The following is a 15,382-nucleotide window of genomic DNA, read 5'->3' as shown; positions in this document are numbered from 1 at the left end:
ATTTAATTTATGTTATGTAACATGTATGGTTACAACTATATAAGTGTTGCTTAAATACTCGACTGATGACCTCAGATGTCCCATAGCGCTCAGAGCTTAAATACTCCTTGTTGATTTTTATTGCACTGAATAAAGCCAGCAGTATTTTATTTTTGTGTCATGCAAAAATCACATACTTTCGTGAAGCTTTTTCAATAGTACACATAAATGAACTGTCAGAGGACGCAATTTTACATTCTGAAAAATTATGGTACCTCTGTAGAAAGCAAATTTTCACATAAAACTAAATTCCGGGGTTTAAACTTGCAGATAAAAACTGAAGTCGATAGTCAGAAAAAGAAAGGCTGCAAAATTAACATTCAGTACTGAGATCTACATTTTTCTTTACCACCACTCAGAATACATTTCATTTTAATTAACACTGAATATTTTGTTGGAGAAACAGAAAGATGCTCATCACCATTGGCCTGAAGTTCTTCCTCTGAATGATCCTCTTGTTCACTAGCAGAATTCTGATCACTGGCTATTGCCAAATTGTTATATTCTTTGTCTACTTCTTGTTCTATGTCATTAACATCATTCTCCATCCACTGACTAAAAATTTCATCGAACTTAGAGTGCGTAAAATTGTCACATTCTCACGAACACATTTTGTACTGAACTGATGAAAACAGGTGTGTAGCTCACAAGATGCGGTCTAGGAGAACTCACCACAAGTCAACAACACATGTCAGCAACAATCAAATAAGGTGATAACGCAACTGACAATAATAACTTGTAGGGTTGGTGATTAAAAGAGTGTAGGTTATGTATAAAACTATTCCACCATAGCTGACCTACGAGAGCAACCTAGGAAATTCAGGCGTGATCTACACCTCGTGAGTTAAGGATTAAATGTTTGGAGTACATAACTTCAACCTGAACCCTATTCTGTATGAAAATTGTGACTGTGTCAATCACAGTATACCTAAGGCTGATTTTTATTATTAATTGCAAGTAATTTATAGACTTATAAAAAGCTTTTGACAATGTTGAATGGAATACTCTCTTACATATTCTGAAGGTGGCAGGGGTAAAATACAGGGAACGAAAGGCTATTTACAATTTGTACAGAAACCAGATAGCAGTTATAAGAGTCGAGGGACATGAAAGGGAAGCAGTGGTTGGGAAGGGAGTGAGACAGGGTCGTAGCCTCTCCCCGATACTATTCAATCTGTATACTGAGCAAGCAGTGAAGGAAACAATAGAAAAATTCGGAGTAGGTATTAAAATCCATGGAGAAGAAATAAAAACTTTGAGGTTCGCCGATGACATTGTAATTCTGTCAGAGACAGCAAAGGACTTGGAAGAGCAGTTGAATGGAATGGACAGTGTCTTGAAAGGAGGATATAAGATGAACATCAACAAAAGCAAAACGAGGATGATGGAATATAGTTGAATTAAGTCAGCTGATGCTGAGGGAATTAGATTAGGAAATGACACACTTAAAGTAGTAAAGGAGTTTTGCTATTTGGGGAGCAAAATAACTGACGATGGTCAAAGTAGAGAGGATATAAAGTGTAGACTCGCAATGGCAAGGAAAGTGTTTCTGAAGAAGAGAAATTTGTTAACATCGAGTATAAATTTAAGTGTCAAGAAGTCGTTTCTGAAAGTATTTGTATGGAGTGTAGCCATGTATGGAAGTGAAACGTGGACAATAAATAGTTTGGACAAGAAGAGAATAGAGGCTTTTGAAATGTGGTGCTACAGAAGAATACTGAAGATTAGATGGGTAGATCACATAACTAATGAGGAAGTATTGAATAGGATTGGGGAGAAGAGAAGTTTGTGCCACAACTTGACTAGAAGAAGGGATCGGATGGTAGGACATGTGTTGAGGCATCAAGGGATCACCAATTTAGTATTAGAGGGCAGCGTGGAGGGTAAAAATTGTGGAGGGAGACCAAGAGGTGAATACACTAAGCAGATTCAGAAGGATGTAGGTTGCAGTGGGTACTGGGAGATGAAGAAGCTTGCACAGGATAGAGTAGCATGGAGAGCTGCATCAAACCAGTCTCAGGACTGAAGACCACAACAACAACAACAACAGAGAAAAATATTTGTTCTTTGAAAAAGCTGCTTACTTTTTGACTTTTGATCTTTATTATATTTGTAAAAATGCTTTTATTGGTTGATATGTGCTGTGTGATATGATTCAAAGTGGCGAATATGATGCTTATACGAACTTCAGTGTGTTTAATCCTTGCTCCCACACTGTTGCATAATGTACACATTGTATACTGCATAGCTTCTTCACTAGCACAATGTGTAGACATGCGCTCCTGCCCATACTCCTCTGTACTCACTGCTCTGCAGTGACGCAGTGACGCTGCACGTGCCACTGCATCGTGTGCTGGAACAGCTTGGGAAGGGGGAGAGCGGGATGCACATCACGAGCTGTGATTACCCAGACAGACAGACATTTGAGGGCACCCAATTTTATTGCACGTATAATAAGCTTGCTTTACTCACCATCGCTCATCACATATGTGAACACAGCAGCAGGTGACAGCTAGCCTCTAAGGCAATGTACTGACTGACTGCTAAGAATGGAAACTTGAAATCTGGAGGTGGTGTGGATCTGATACTGTAGGCATCATTTAAGAAGGGATTGTCCGAAATTACACTCGTAAGGGGTTGAAATAGGGGATAAAGGCATTTTGAAAGTATATCACTATTAACGGAATTTTGAAGGTAGAGCTACGAAAACGGGTGTTTGATACCTGAATCAAAAAATAAAAAATGTGTGTTTCAGCATTTTTTAAATTCTACCACTAAGGGCATAAAATAATGAGTGAAATTCGTTTCTTGAAAATAAATAATTACTAAAGAAGTCGTAAATGATATTTAAGGCTACATCTCTGACAGTTCATATTTGAATTTTTGGTTTGGGGGGAAAAAAAAAATTACACATGTTTCAGTGTTTCTGGAAATTCAACCTTCAAGGGGAATATGGTAGAGGATGAAAATTTTTAAGAAAATATTTCGTTACATTAAAAAATTTTAAAGCTAAATTTATGAAAATTGGTATTTCACTTCTCGGTTAGATAAAAACAATATTTGTTAGGGGATGAAAGTTGCTATGGAAATATCTCCACAAGAACACAAAAGTCATGAGCAACAAGAATATTTGTTGGGGGATGAAAGTTGTTATGAACATATCTCCACAAGAACAGAAAAGGCATGAGCAACAAAAACTGGACTACAGGTACAAGAATTGCTTTTTGTGCAGAAGTACATTCAGAAAAGACCATACTTAGATAGCCTTAATTAGCATTAAAACAAAAAGGGGGGGGGGAATATATTTCTGCGGGCAATACAGTCTATGCGAGTGAAGCGGCAGGCACCAAGCTAGTGGTTATAACAATAATAATAATAATAATAATAATCATTATTATTATGATGATAAAGTATTTCATTGTTATCGAAAGCTTTGGTATATGTAGAATGGGGACGGAAATTTATATTTTTGGGGGTGGGGAAGAGACATTAACAAACTGTGCCTGAGAAAAATATTGACAACAAGGAAGTCCAGGAACACCACAATAACGTTCATTGACTACAAGAAGGCCTACAACTCCATAGATAGAGAAACACTCTTCAACACACTGGCAGAAATGAAGGTGGACAGCAAAACCGAAAAGCTAATCCAGGAAACATTAACAAATGCAACATCCAAAGTGAAGTTTGTGGAGAGATCTTGGAACCATTCAAAATCAAGACAGGAGTGAGTCAGGGAGATGGCATGTCACCCACTCTATTTAACTTGGTTTTGGAGAAAATAATCAGGACATGGGACAAAGGAGCCAGTGGAGTGATATAGCCATTGTAGCAAATAACAGAAAAGAAGCCAAGGAAGCGCTAGAGACACTACACGAAATCTCAGCCAAAACAGGACTCCCTTATGAAAAAAGACAATACATGGACACAAAATCCACAGACATCCACTGGTAACAAAGTAAGGAAATATGAGACAAGTATACAGTTATCTTAGAACCACAAATAGATAGTTTCAAATACTTGGGGGAGATTATATAGAAAATAGGACCGAACACAATATCCAGTGAAGAAGGATCACAAAACTACAAAAAGCATATAAACTTACATGGAACCATTACAAGAGAAGGTATTTCCCTCAGTGTCAAATTAAGACACTACAGTACAGTAGTCTTACCAGAGGTCTTGTACACCTCAGAAACAATGGTAATCAAGGAAAGAATGAGAATTAAGGATATGGAAAACAAGAAAAAATACTGAGAAAGATCTATGGGCCAGTTCAGAAAGAGGGGATCTGGATAAAGAGACCAATAAAAGAACTGTACGAACAGACAGAGATGATTACAAGCAACACGAGGAAGAGAAGGGCAAAGTTCTACAGATACATAGTTAGGGTGGACGATAATAAATTGACAAAGAACATTTATAACATTGTTTTTGTTGTGGTCTTCAGTCCTGAGACTGGTTTGACGCAGCTCTCCATGCTACTCTATCCTGTGCAAGCTTCTTCATCTCCAAGTAGCTATTGCAACCTTCATCCTTCTGAATCTGCATAGTGTTTTCATATCTTGGTCCCCCCTATGATTTTTACCCTCCATGCATCCCTCCAATGCTAAATTGGTGATCCCTTTATGCCTCAGAACATGTCCTACCAATTGATCCCTTCTTTTAGTCAGGTTGTGCAACGAATTCCTCTTCTCCCCAACTCTATTCAGTGCCTCCTCATTAGTTATGTGATCCACACATCTAATCTTCAGCATTCATATGTAGCACCACATTTTGAAAGCTTTTGTTCTCTTTTTGTATAAACTATTTATCGTCCATGTTTCACTTCCATACATTCTACACTCCGTACAGATACTTTCAGAAAAGACTTCCTGACACAATGTTAACAAATTTCTTTTCTTCAGTGACGCTTTCCTTGCCACAGCCAGTCCACATTTTATATCCTCTCTACTTCAACCATCATCAGTTATTTTGCTCCCCAAATAGCAAAATTCATCTACTTTAAGTGTCTCATTTCCTAATCTAATTCCCTCAGCATCACCTGATTTAATTCGACTACATTCCATTATCTTCATTTTGCTTTTGTTGATGTTCATCTCATATCCTCCTCTCAAGACACTGCCCATTCCGTTCAGCTGTTCTTCCAGGTCCTTTGTGGTCTCTGACAGAATTACAATGTCATCGGCAAACCTCAAGGTTTTTATTTCTTCTCCATGAATTTTAATTCCTACTCCAAATTTTTCTTTCGTTTCCTTTACTGCTTGCTCAAGATACAGGATGAACATCATCAGGGATAGGCTACAACCCTGTCTTACTCCCTTCTCAACCACTGCTTGCCTTTCATGCTACTCAACTCTTATAACTGCCATCTGGTTTCTGTAAAAATTGTAAATAGCCTTTCGCTCCCTGTATTTCACCTCTTCTGCCTATGGTGACAACTAATACAGTGAAAACCAACTGGGTAAAGGAAAACATGGAAGACCTCAAGAAACTGAACATCTCCACAGAAGACATGAGTGACAGGGTAAAATAGAGGAAAAAATAATAAAAAAAAAGAAATTTCAGGAACACCCAAAGAGAAGAAAACAGGAAAGAAGTGGACAGAAGAGAGAAAGAAGAAACACAGTGACTATACATGAGGTCTGTTATCGGCTGTAACCACGACTTAACCGGTATCACTCCATTTCATATCCCTACAAAGTGTTACACACAGGTATTTGTACAAGTTGCCCGATTTCAGCAGTTTTTTTGTCGTGTGACTATGGTCTCCCGTCGGGTAGACCGTTCGCCGGGTGCAAGCCTTTCGATTTGACAACACTTCGGCGACTTGCGCGTCAATGGGGATGAAATGATGATGATTAGAACAACACGACACCCAGTCCCTGAATGGTGAAAATCTCCAACCCAGCCGGGAATTGAACCCGCGCTCTTAGGATTGACATTCTGTCACGCTGACCACTCAGCTACTGGGGGCGGACATTTCAACAGTGACTCATTGATATTATAGTCATAGCACTATAAATTTTTTCGTTTTGTAAAGTGCACAGTTTTACGTTTCTGAACATTTAAAGCAAGTTGTCAATCTCTGAACCACTTTGCAATCTTATCAATATCTGACTGAATATTTATGCAGCTTCTTTCAGATAGTACTTCATTATGGATAACTGCATCATCTGCAAAAAGCCTGATTTTACTATTAGTACTGTCTGCAAGGACATTAATATACAACATGAATAGCAAGGGTCCCAACTCATTTCCGTGGGGCACACTCGAAGTTACATCTACATCTCACGATGATTCTCCATCTAATATAACAAGCTGTGTCTTTCCTACCAAAAAATCCTCAATCCAGTCACAAATCTCGCTTGATACTCTATATGATCAAGGTTTTCACAATAAGCGTAGGTGCGGTACTGAGTCAAATACTTCCTGTAATCAAGAAATACTGCATCTACCTGATTGCCTTAATCCAAAGCTTTCAGTATGTCATATAAGAAAAGTATGAGTAGGATTTCACGCGATCGATGTTTTGAAATCAGTGCCTGGTTGACATATATTGTATGAGAAAAGGACAAGCTGAGTTTCGCTCAAACAGTGCTTTCTAAATCCGTGTTTATTTTTTGACAGAAGTTCTTCTGTCTCCATATTATACTCAAACTTATCTTAAGGATATTAATCTGTAATTTTGCAGGTTCATTCTTCTCCTGTTCATATATACCTGTCCTTTTTTTCCAGTCACTTGCAACTGACGAGACATTCATGGTAAATGCAAGCTAAATAAGAAGCCAGTGCTGTAGAGTCGGTGCATAACAACTTATCCCAAGTGGTTAGCTGAGGCCTGTAAAGAGTATCATTGTAAGTAAAAAAATTATGTGAAATTTATACAACTGCACAATCCTGTATTACTTCCAAAATTCCATGTTGAGTGCAATTTCCACTGCTGTCACCATTTGTTTTGAGACATCCTTACTTTCAGATGTGAGACCTTCTTGCCTGGGAAGTTTAACATTAGTATCTGCTTCCGATCCTTTTTTATCCTCCTCCTAAAATTTTCTTGCACTTCCTACATCGCCTCTATGGCATATAGCCTAGACACAATGGTGGTGAACTGTAATACCTGCCTTACAACCATCTTAACATTAACTTGGAACAGTACATAAAATAAGGGAAAGGCAATCACTCGCCTTTAGCCAACTGATGTGTGGAGCGTAGAGACATGTAATGGAAAAGTGTGTTCACACTAGCTTTTGAGCTCTTGCACTTTCTTTAGTAATAATATGCACAGTCACACAGAAAACCACACAAGACACCCAAATGCACACACCTGTGGCTACAGTGAGACTGATAATTGATTATTAGTTATTGAAAGCAGTTGCCCGGGCAGATGACTTCAGCCGCAGCTTCACTATGTGGCCCATTTGGATGCTCCCTTCCAGCACGAGCTATGCAGTTGGGAGCAGTCTCTTCAGCATATCCTGCTCTCTCACAGTGCCCGTTGCCAAAATTCCTGCTCGCTAGTTTCCCATTGCCTCACCTTACGTTTTCCCCTTCCTCCTCTGTATAGTGCTACAACGATGAAAAATAATATTACGACGATGTCAAACCTTATTTTCATGATATAAAGAAGAATTGACGATTTTAAAAATGATGTTATAATTTATTATTTTAATTTTTGCACTCATTGAATCAAAGACTTTTTAGTGCACGGAATAAACTAGCATTGCTTGTACTATGAAACTATATATGATTGTTAAGTGAGAACTGATTCTATGTGAGACATTTTATCTGGGCGGATTTTGTTCTCATACTGGCCGGTAGAGAAAGAAAAGTTTCTTAATCGATGTATGTAATGTGAATGTATAAAGGCTATAAAAAGGAGAGAAAGAGAGATAATCCTTTTGGACAATCACCATATTGTATAAGAAAAGGTAAATACAAGTTATTCAAAACAAATATCTCTAAAGTCTTGTGTTTTCTAAAGACTGAAAATTGCGGTGTTTAATTTAAACCTGTCCTGAATAACAGCGAAGAACATTTATGTCATCATATATTTTCTTCTTTTGACCACGGTTGTGATTCGCATGTTACTTTTTGTTACACAACGTGTTAGGAATATTTTCATTATACGCGCAAAAGTGCACACAGCTTTAATCGAACCTGCATCTTTCGGAAATGACAACTCTTAATCAGTACAATTACGCGAATACCGTCTAAATCCCAATCGTGATCACAAAAGTGTTTCCTGGACCTGATTTTTATAAATGTGTGGGCTTGAAAGCGAACAGCATTGCACCATCGCTGGCTCGCAACAATTGAAAGAAAACAAAACGGGGGCTGAACAACTTTAAATTTTAACGCTGTCAGCGTTACGAAATCTGAATGACATATGTTAATTAATTAAATATTAACAGGAAGAGAATTATTAAATTTTAAAGATTAAATTATAGCAATGATTTAAAGTTTTTCAGCATCGTTACGTTTCTTTGCATTAGTACTTGAGTATCGGATACCATCATATCTATTTAAAAGACAGTGCGCAAATAAAATTGCCACCTTTTATAATTATTAAAGCAATTCATCTGTCCACACCGATCTTTTACGTCCGTATCATGTATTTCCAAGTCCATATCGTGCACTGTCTTTTTCAAATAGCTTCTCTCCCACACCTCCTCCTCCCTCCCCATCTCTCCCTCTCCCCCTCTCTCCATCTCCCCCTTCCCCCCCTCTCTCCATCTCCCCCCTCTCTCCATCTCCCCCCTCTCTCCATCTCCCCCCTCTCTCCATCTCCCCCCTCTCTCCATCTCCCCCCTCTCTCCATCTCCCCCCTCTCTCCATCTCCCCCCTCTCTCCATCTCCCCCCTCTCTCCATCTCCCCCCCTCTCTCCATCTCCCCCCCTCTCTCCATCTCCCCCCTCTCTCGCCATCTCCCCCCCTCTCTCGCCATCTCCCCCCCTCTCTCGCCATCTCCCCCCTCTCTCTCGCCATCTCCCCCCTCTCTCTCTCCATCTCCCCCCCTCTCTCTCCATCTCCCCCCCTCTCTCTCCATCTCCCCTCTCTCTCTCTCTCCATCTCCCCTCTCTCTCTCTCTCCATCTCCCCTCTCTCTCTCTCTCCATCTCCCCTCTCTCTCTCTCTCCATCTCCCCTCTCTCTCTCTCTCCATCTCCCCTCTCTCTCTCTCTCCATCACCCCCCTCTCTCTCTCCATCTCCCCCCTCTCTCTCTCCATCTCCCCCCTCTCTCTCTCCATCTCCCCCCTCTCTCTCTCCATCTCCCCCCTCTCTCCATCTCCCCCCTCTCTCCATCTCCCCCCTCTCTCCATCTCCCCCCCTCTCTCCATCTCCCCCCCTCTCTCCATCTCCCCCCCTCTCTCCATCTCCCCCCTCTCTCCATCTCCCCCCCTCTCTCCATCTCCCCCCCTCTCTCCATCTCCCCCCTCTCTCCATCTCCCCCCTCTCTCCATCTCCCCCCTCTCTCCATCTCCCCCCCTCTCTCCATCTCCCCCCCCTCTCTCCATCTCCCCCCCCTCTCTCCATCTCCCCCCCTCTCTCTCCATCTCCCCCCCTCTCTCACCATCTCCCCCCTCTCTCACCATCTCCCCCCCTCTCTCACCATCTCCCCCCCTCTCTCACCATCTCCCCCCCTCTCTCTCCATCTCCCCCCCTCTCTCTCCATCTCCCCCCCCTCTCTCTCCATCTCCCCCCCTCTCTCTCCATCTCCCCCCCCTCTCTCTCCATCTCCCCCCCCCTCTCTCTCCATCTCCCCCCCTCTCTCTCCATCTCCCCCCCTCTCTCTCCATCTCCCCTCTCTCTCTCCATCTCCCCCCTCTCTCTCTCTCCATCTCCCCCCCCTCTCTCTCTCTCCATCTCCCCCCCCTCTCTCTCTCTCCATCTCCCCCCTCTCTCTCTCTCCATCTCCCCCCTCTCTCTCTCTCCATCACCCCCCTCTCTCTCTCCATCTCCCCCCTCTCCCTCCATCTCCCCCCTCTCTCTCCCCCTCCCTCATCCTTACTCCCTCCCCCTCTCTCACTACCCCTTTCTTTCTCCCTCTCTCTCCCTCTCCCTCCCCCTCCCCCTCCCTACCCCCTTCCTTCCCCTTCCCTACCCCCTCTCCCTCCCTACCCCCTCCCCCTCCTCCTCCTCCCCCTCCCTACCACCTCCCTCCCTCCCCCCCCCTCCTCCCTACCCACTCCTTCTTCCGTATGACTTTTAAGCTATACCCTCCGTATTCCTTTAGTCTTGTTGTGCAGCCACTAGGTCATCTATCACAAGACCTGCCTCTATCCCGCTGTCTCCTTCTTGCGTCCTTCCCCACCCCCTCCCCACCTCTCTCAACCATTGCAACTGCTTTCAATAACCAATAATCAGTCTCACCGTGGCCACAGGAGTGTGTGTTTGGATGTCCGTGTTGTTGTATGTATGAATGTGTGTACTTTTACTGCAAAAAGAGTAAGAGCTGGAAAGCTAGTATGTATAATGTTTCCTGTTAAAATCCTATGCTCAACACTACAGTCTGCTATAGGTGAGTGGCTGCTTTTTCATTATTTAACACATTGTTCGATCCAGGAAATACCATATTTTTCAGTATCAGATTGGTCTTTCTCACTTCCACTTCGTTTATGTAGATTACTACTCCTGTCTCTTTTGGAGGGGAATTCAGAAAGTTATATGCACATTATTATGCCAGGCCAAGTAATTTTTATTGGGTGCTACACTAGACTTCAAAGTGATACAGTTACATGGCACTCTCTTTCAATATAGTCACCAATTATATGAAGATGGTATCTGTTCTTTCGGACATGTCCGATGATCTTGCAACTCTCAAAGAATGAAATTACAATGGAATCCAGACCAGTAACTGCTACAGGCATTGATAAATATCAACAGTGACAGTTTATCAATGCCTGTAAGCAGCTAATGGCCTGGATTTCATTGTAATTTTGTTCTTTGAGAGCTGCAAGATCATCAATGGTATCTGTTCTTTTGGACACGTCCGAAAGAACAGATACCATCTTCATATAGATAAGGCTTACTGGCCGATGATCTTCTTCAGTGCAGATGCACTCACATTGCTCAAACTCCTACGGGAATCGGTATATTGACTACCGTGAGTAATGAGTATAGTGGGTGGGGGTGCTACAAATGTAATGTGTGGACAGTAAGTTGGAAATGTGGGTATCACAGGGAGCGTGCCAGAGATAAGTCCCTGCAGTCGCACTATCCTCTGTGTCCTCAATGGTTCAGTCTGATAGCCCGTCTGCCATGTAAGCGGGAGATCCCGGGTTCGAGTCCCGGTCGGGGCACACATTTTCGACAGTCCCATTTGATATTTATCAACGCCTGTAAGCAGCTGATAGCCTTTATTTCATTTTAATTTCATTCTTCAAGAGCTGCAATATCAACGACAGTATCTGTTCTTTCGGACATGTCGAAGTGGTACATCTTGCTCGAGACAATTCTATTCCGGTCAATGAGACTCCAGGCCAAAGGTGTGTCTGGAGATACCCCGGACAGCAGTGGGACAGCAACCTGACTATCGTCCACGTTACAGCCCGACAACCTTGAGTGATGGTCTGAGATGCAATTTCATTTCATAGTAGGATCCCTTTCATTGCCATCTGCAGTACCCTTAGAGCACTGAGGTACGTCGATGATATTCTATGCCCCATTGTGTTGCCCTTCATGGCAAGCCATCCAGTGCTTACATTTCAGCAAGATAACGCCCACCACCACATGGCGGGAATGTCTACTGCTTGTCTTCGTGCTTGCCAAACTTTACCTCAACCAGCAAGGTTGCCAAATTTCTTCCCAGTTGAAAATGTTTGGAGCGTTAAGGACAGGTCCCTACAATTACCTTGAGGTTTTGACATCTGATGTGCCAACTGGATAGAATTCCATACAATATCTCTTAAGAGGACATCCAACAATTCTGTCAATCACTCCCGAGCTGAATGGATGCTTTTAGATGTGGACCAATGCCTAATTTTCAGTGGTGTACACGTTCCGCTTTTAACCCGCCCATGCTTGCCTGGTGGCCAGGCGGGCAGGCCGCCACGCGTTGTCAACAGAACGGGCAGGCTGCTTCACTCCCAGCCAAGCCAAGCAGAACCCAACCCAGGCAGGCTGCGGGAAACTTGCTTGCCTGCCAACAAAGATGATGTGACTTACCAAACGAAAACGCTGGCAGGTCGATAGACACACAAACAAACACAAACATACACACAAAATACAGGCTTTTGCAACAAACTGTTGCCTCATCAGGAAAGAGGGAAGGAGAGGGAAAGACGAAAGGATGTGGGTTTTAAGGGAGAGGGTAAGGAGTCATTCCAATCCCGGGAGCGGAAAGACTTACCTTAGGGGGAAAAAAAGGACAGGTATACACTCGCGCACACACACATATCCATCCACACATATACAGACACAAGCAGACATATTTAAAGATCTCTGCCCAAACTCTTTGTCTTTAAATATGTCTGCTTGTGTCTGTATATGTGTGGATGGATATGTGTGTGTGTGCGAGTGTATACCCGTCCTTTTTCCCCCTAAGGTAAGTCTTTCCGCTCCCGGGATTGGAATGACTCCTTACCCTCTCCCTTAAAACCCACATCCTTTCGTCTTTCCCTCTCCTTTCCTCTTTCCTGATGAGGCAACAGTTTGTTGCGAAAGCTTGAATTTTGTGTGTATGTTTGTGTGTCTATCGACCTGCTAGCGCTTTCGTTTGGTAAGTCACATCATCTTTGTTTTTAGATAATGTTGGGTTTTATTTGTACATTCTTCCTTTACACGTATATTTCGGGCTTACTATCTATATAAATAAAAATGAATTGCCAAATGTGTTGATAAGCGTAAAACTTGAGAACGGCTGGACCAATTCGGCTATTCCTCCCCCCCCCCCCCCCTGTGTTCGTAATTCTCAGGACAATGATATAAATTTTTGGAAAATCGACCGAAAATTGGAAAATTTGAGGAAAACTGAAAGTGCGTTTTCATTGTGTCCGTGTGTTTCTATTGCATACAATCTTAATGAAATTTTGCACACTATACCATGAAACCCAGAGGAAGGTCACAGTCTACATAAAATTTCGTAGGGTGCATGGCAGAGGTTACTTTACCTAACGGAATTCAACAAATTGTACGTTTTTATTCCGATCTTGATGAAATTTGACACACTTGATGTTCAAGGCAGGATGAAAGTTGGCTCATTTACGCATGTTTCCATGGAGAAGGTTTTTGAATATTTCCATGTGCATCTTAAACCTAACTAGCCTAAGGACATCACACACATCCATGTTCGAGGCAGGATTCAAACCTGCGACCGTAGCGGTCGCGCGGTTCCAGACTGTAGCGTCTACAACCGCTCGACCAATCCGGCCAGCCACATTCACAGTCATCGTGTTTGACAGTTCGCGCACAGCAAATGTCGTTTAACAGTTCCAAACCATTTTTGGTTGAGCAAACGTGTTATATTGGCTGCAAAAAACCTTGATGTTAACGAAATGAATTTTCAGATTCAAAATATGATACCCAGCGAATTGATGACATAAAAGTCGGTTTATTCCATTACTAACCAAGATGATGTAGTCAATTATCCTACGGAAATTTTTAAATTCGCTGGATTTGCCCGGATTGCCGCCTCCCAATCTGCAATTAAGTCGGATCGGCAATCATTATGTTGCGAAAGGTACATATTTATTCAAACGCCAGTCTGAATGTATGTAATGCATTGTCACGGACATTTAATGCACCCCTTTGTAATTGTCTGTCCACAGACCAATTGTACTGGCACATATACCAGAACAAATTGCATGCATTATATCCGGGATCATTTTTCTGCGCACTTTATCAGATAAGGTTTGAACTTTCCTAGCTACTGTCACTCGGAAAGGCATCACATTTTTAATATCAACTGAACCATATTTTTTTTTTTACCTATGTCGATCAGAGTCTGCCCTAAATGAAGAAATCCATCTGCCTCTATACTGCTAAATAGTCTCAGGTCCTTAGCACACATTTCGATGCACTTTTCGGCCACTAAATCTTTGTCCTCTTTCAAGATATTTACGGAGTGAGGGAACTGCTTGTCAAATTTGCACACATGTCGTAACATACTCGAGGTTCCCGAATAAGTACTTAAGAGCTTTTTACATAGTTTGCTTTGAGACACACCTACCGATTTATTTGAAGCGGCCTCATAAACACACGAAAACGTTTCCCATGCCAAACTTGTGCTATATTTCGTTACCAGCATGTATTCGCCAGTTGTCAATTTTTTTTCAATCTTTCTAAAGTTCAACCACTCATTGTGCTGCCCCCACCGTTGTGATAAATGAACTGCGAGCTAACTACCTGGCTACTCTAGTCGCGGTAGCTTGACAGCGCAACCTGTTGTCAGGCGCAGCATGCTGAGCGGGTCCCGTGAAGCTGGGCAGGCCTGCCGGAACCCAGGTAGCTCGGGCTTGCGGGAGGCCAAGTCGGCCGCGCATTTACCCACTATGCCTCAGTACACGCGCACTCTTGTGTTTACGTCGCGGCAGGCTGACCTGCGTGAATGGTTGCAGAGGAGCTAGGGGCAAGCAGGCTGCAAGGGGAATTTGTACACCTCTGCTAATTTTACTTGCTCAACATGTGAAGCTCTTTCTCTTCAATAAATCTTCCACAGTAATTCTTCAAGCTTTCCCGGCGAGGCATTGTCATGTTGATTTATCGGGTTTCTGCTGGTTATTTGTGTCTTTACTGCACGATACTGTGTGATTGCTGTCTGATACTGATTCCAGTGTGTAATGAGTCCAGTATTTATGCCTATGTTGTGCTAAGCGTTCACTCTGCCATCCGTGCCGCGTCTGGTGCTCTGTCTGTGGTGTGCGCTGACCAATAGCAGTGGCTGCAGCATTTTCTTCTAACCGAACACTGTTGATGTACCTTGTGGTTATTATCCGTTGTCAATACAGCTGAGTTACGTTCTGAATGGCATCTGTGCTATGCTAGACATTTTATCTTCAGATTGTCGTCGTTTGAGTCTTACTGTGAATTAGGACATTCTGTTACCGTGCTGTGTCGTGTTGGGCGTTCCGTCCGAAGTTCTTGTCCCCCCATGAGCGGCTGCAGCGTTATTTCCAGGCCGATTGTGTTCAAATCGTCTCTCGAGACTCGGAAGAGCGTCCTCAGATACTTTGTCTGTTGTCTGAGGTGCAATTTCATGTACGTCCTTAGTTACATTTACTTGGCTGTCATCTCCAATTCCATCCTTATACTTGTGTCCCTTGGGGTCTGGATGTTGTCTACGTTGCGTCTTCAGAAGGTCGAGTGCTGGGTTCCAGGCCGAGCTCAGCTGGAAACCGGTGTCC

The 15,382-nt window shown here is 42.7% G+C and overlaps 1 protein-coding gene across 3 annotated transcripts in view; it reads left to right on the top strand.

Annotated features, from left to right (window-relative positions):
• LOC124720053 (histone acetyltransferase KAT2A) overlaps window positions 1–15,382 on the top strand; it is a 343,302-nt gene that overhangs the window by 37,940 nt on the left and 289,980 nt on the right. For 2 of the 3 annotated variants that reach the window (XM_047245316.1, XM_047245314.1), the window contains exon 3: window positions 6,778–6,897. The exons of the other annotated variant lie outside the window; for it this stretch is intronic. The gene's annotated coding sequence lies outside the window, so the exon portion shown is untranslated. The remainder of the gene's footprint in view (window positions 1–6,777; window positions 6,898–15,382) is intronic. 3 annotated transcript variants of the gene reach the window in all.

This window comes from Schistocerca piceifrons, chromosome 11 (assembly GCF_021461385.2).
Source record: "Schistocerca piceifrons isolate TAMUIC-IGC-003096 chromosome 11, iqSchPice1.1, whole genome shotgun sequence".
In the NCBI taxonomy this organism is placed as follows: domain Eukaryota; kingdom Metazoa; phylum Arthropoda; class Insecta; order Orthoptera; family Acrididae; genus Schistocerca; species Schistocerca piceifrons.
The sequence above is the reverse complement of the archived record's forward strand: the minus strand, read 5'-3'. Positions and strand labels throughout refer to the sequence as shown.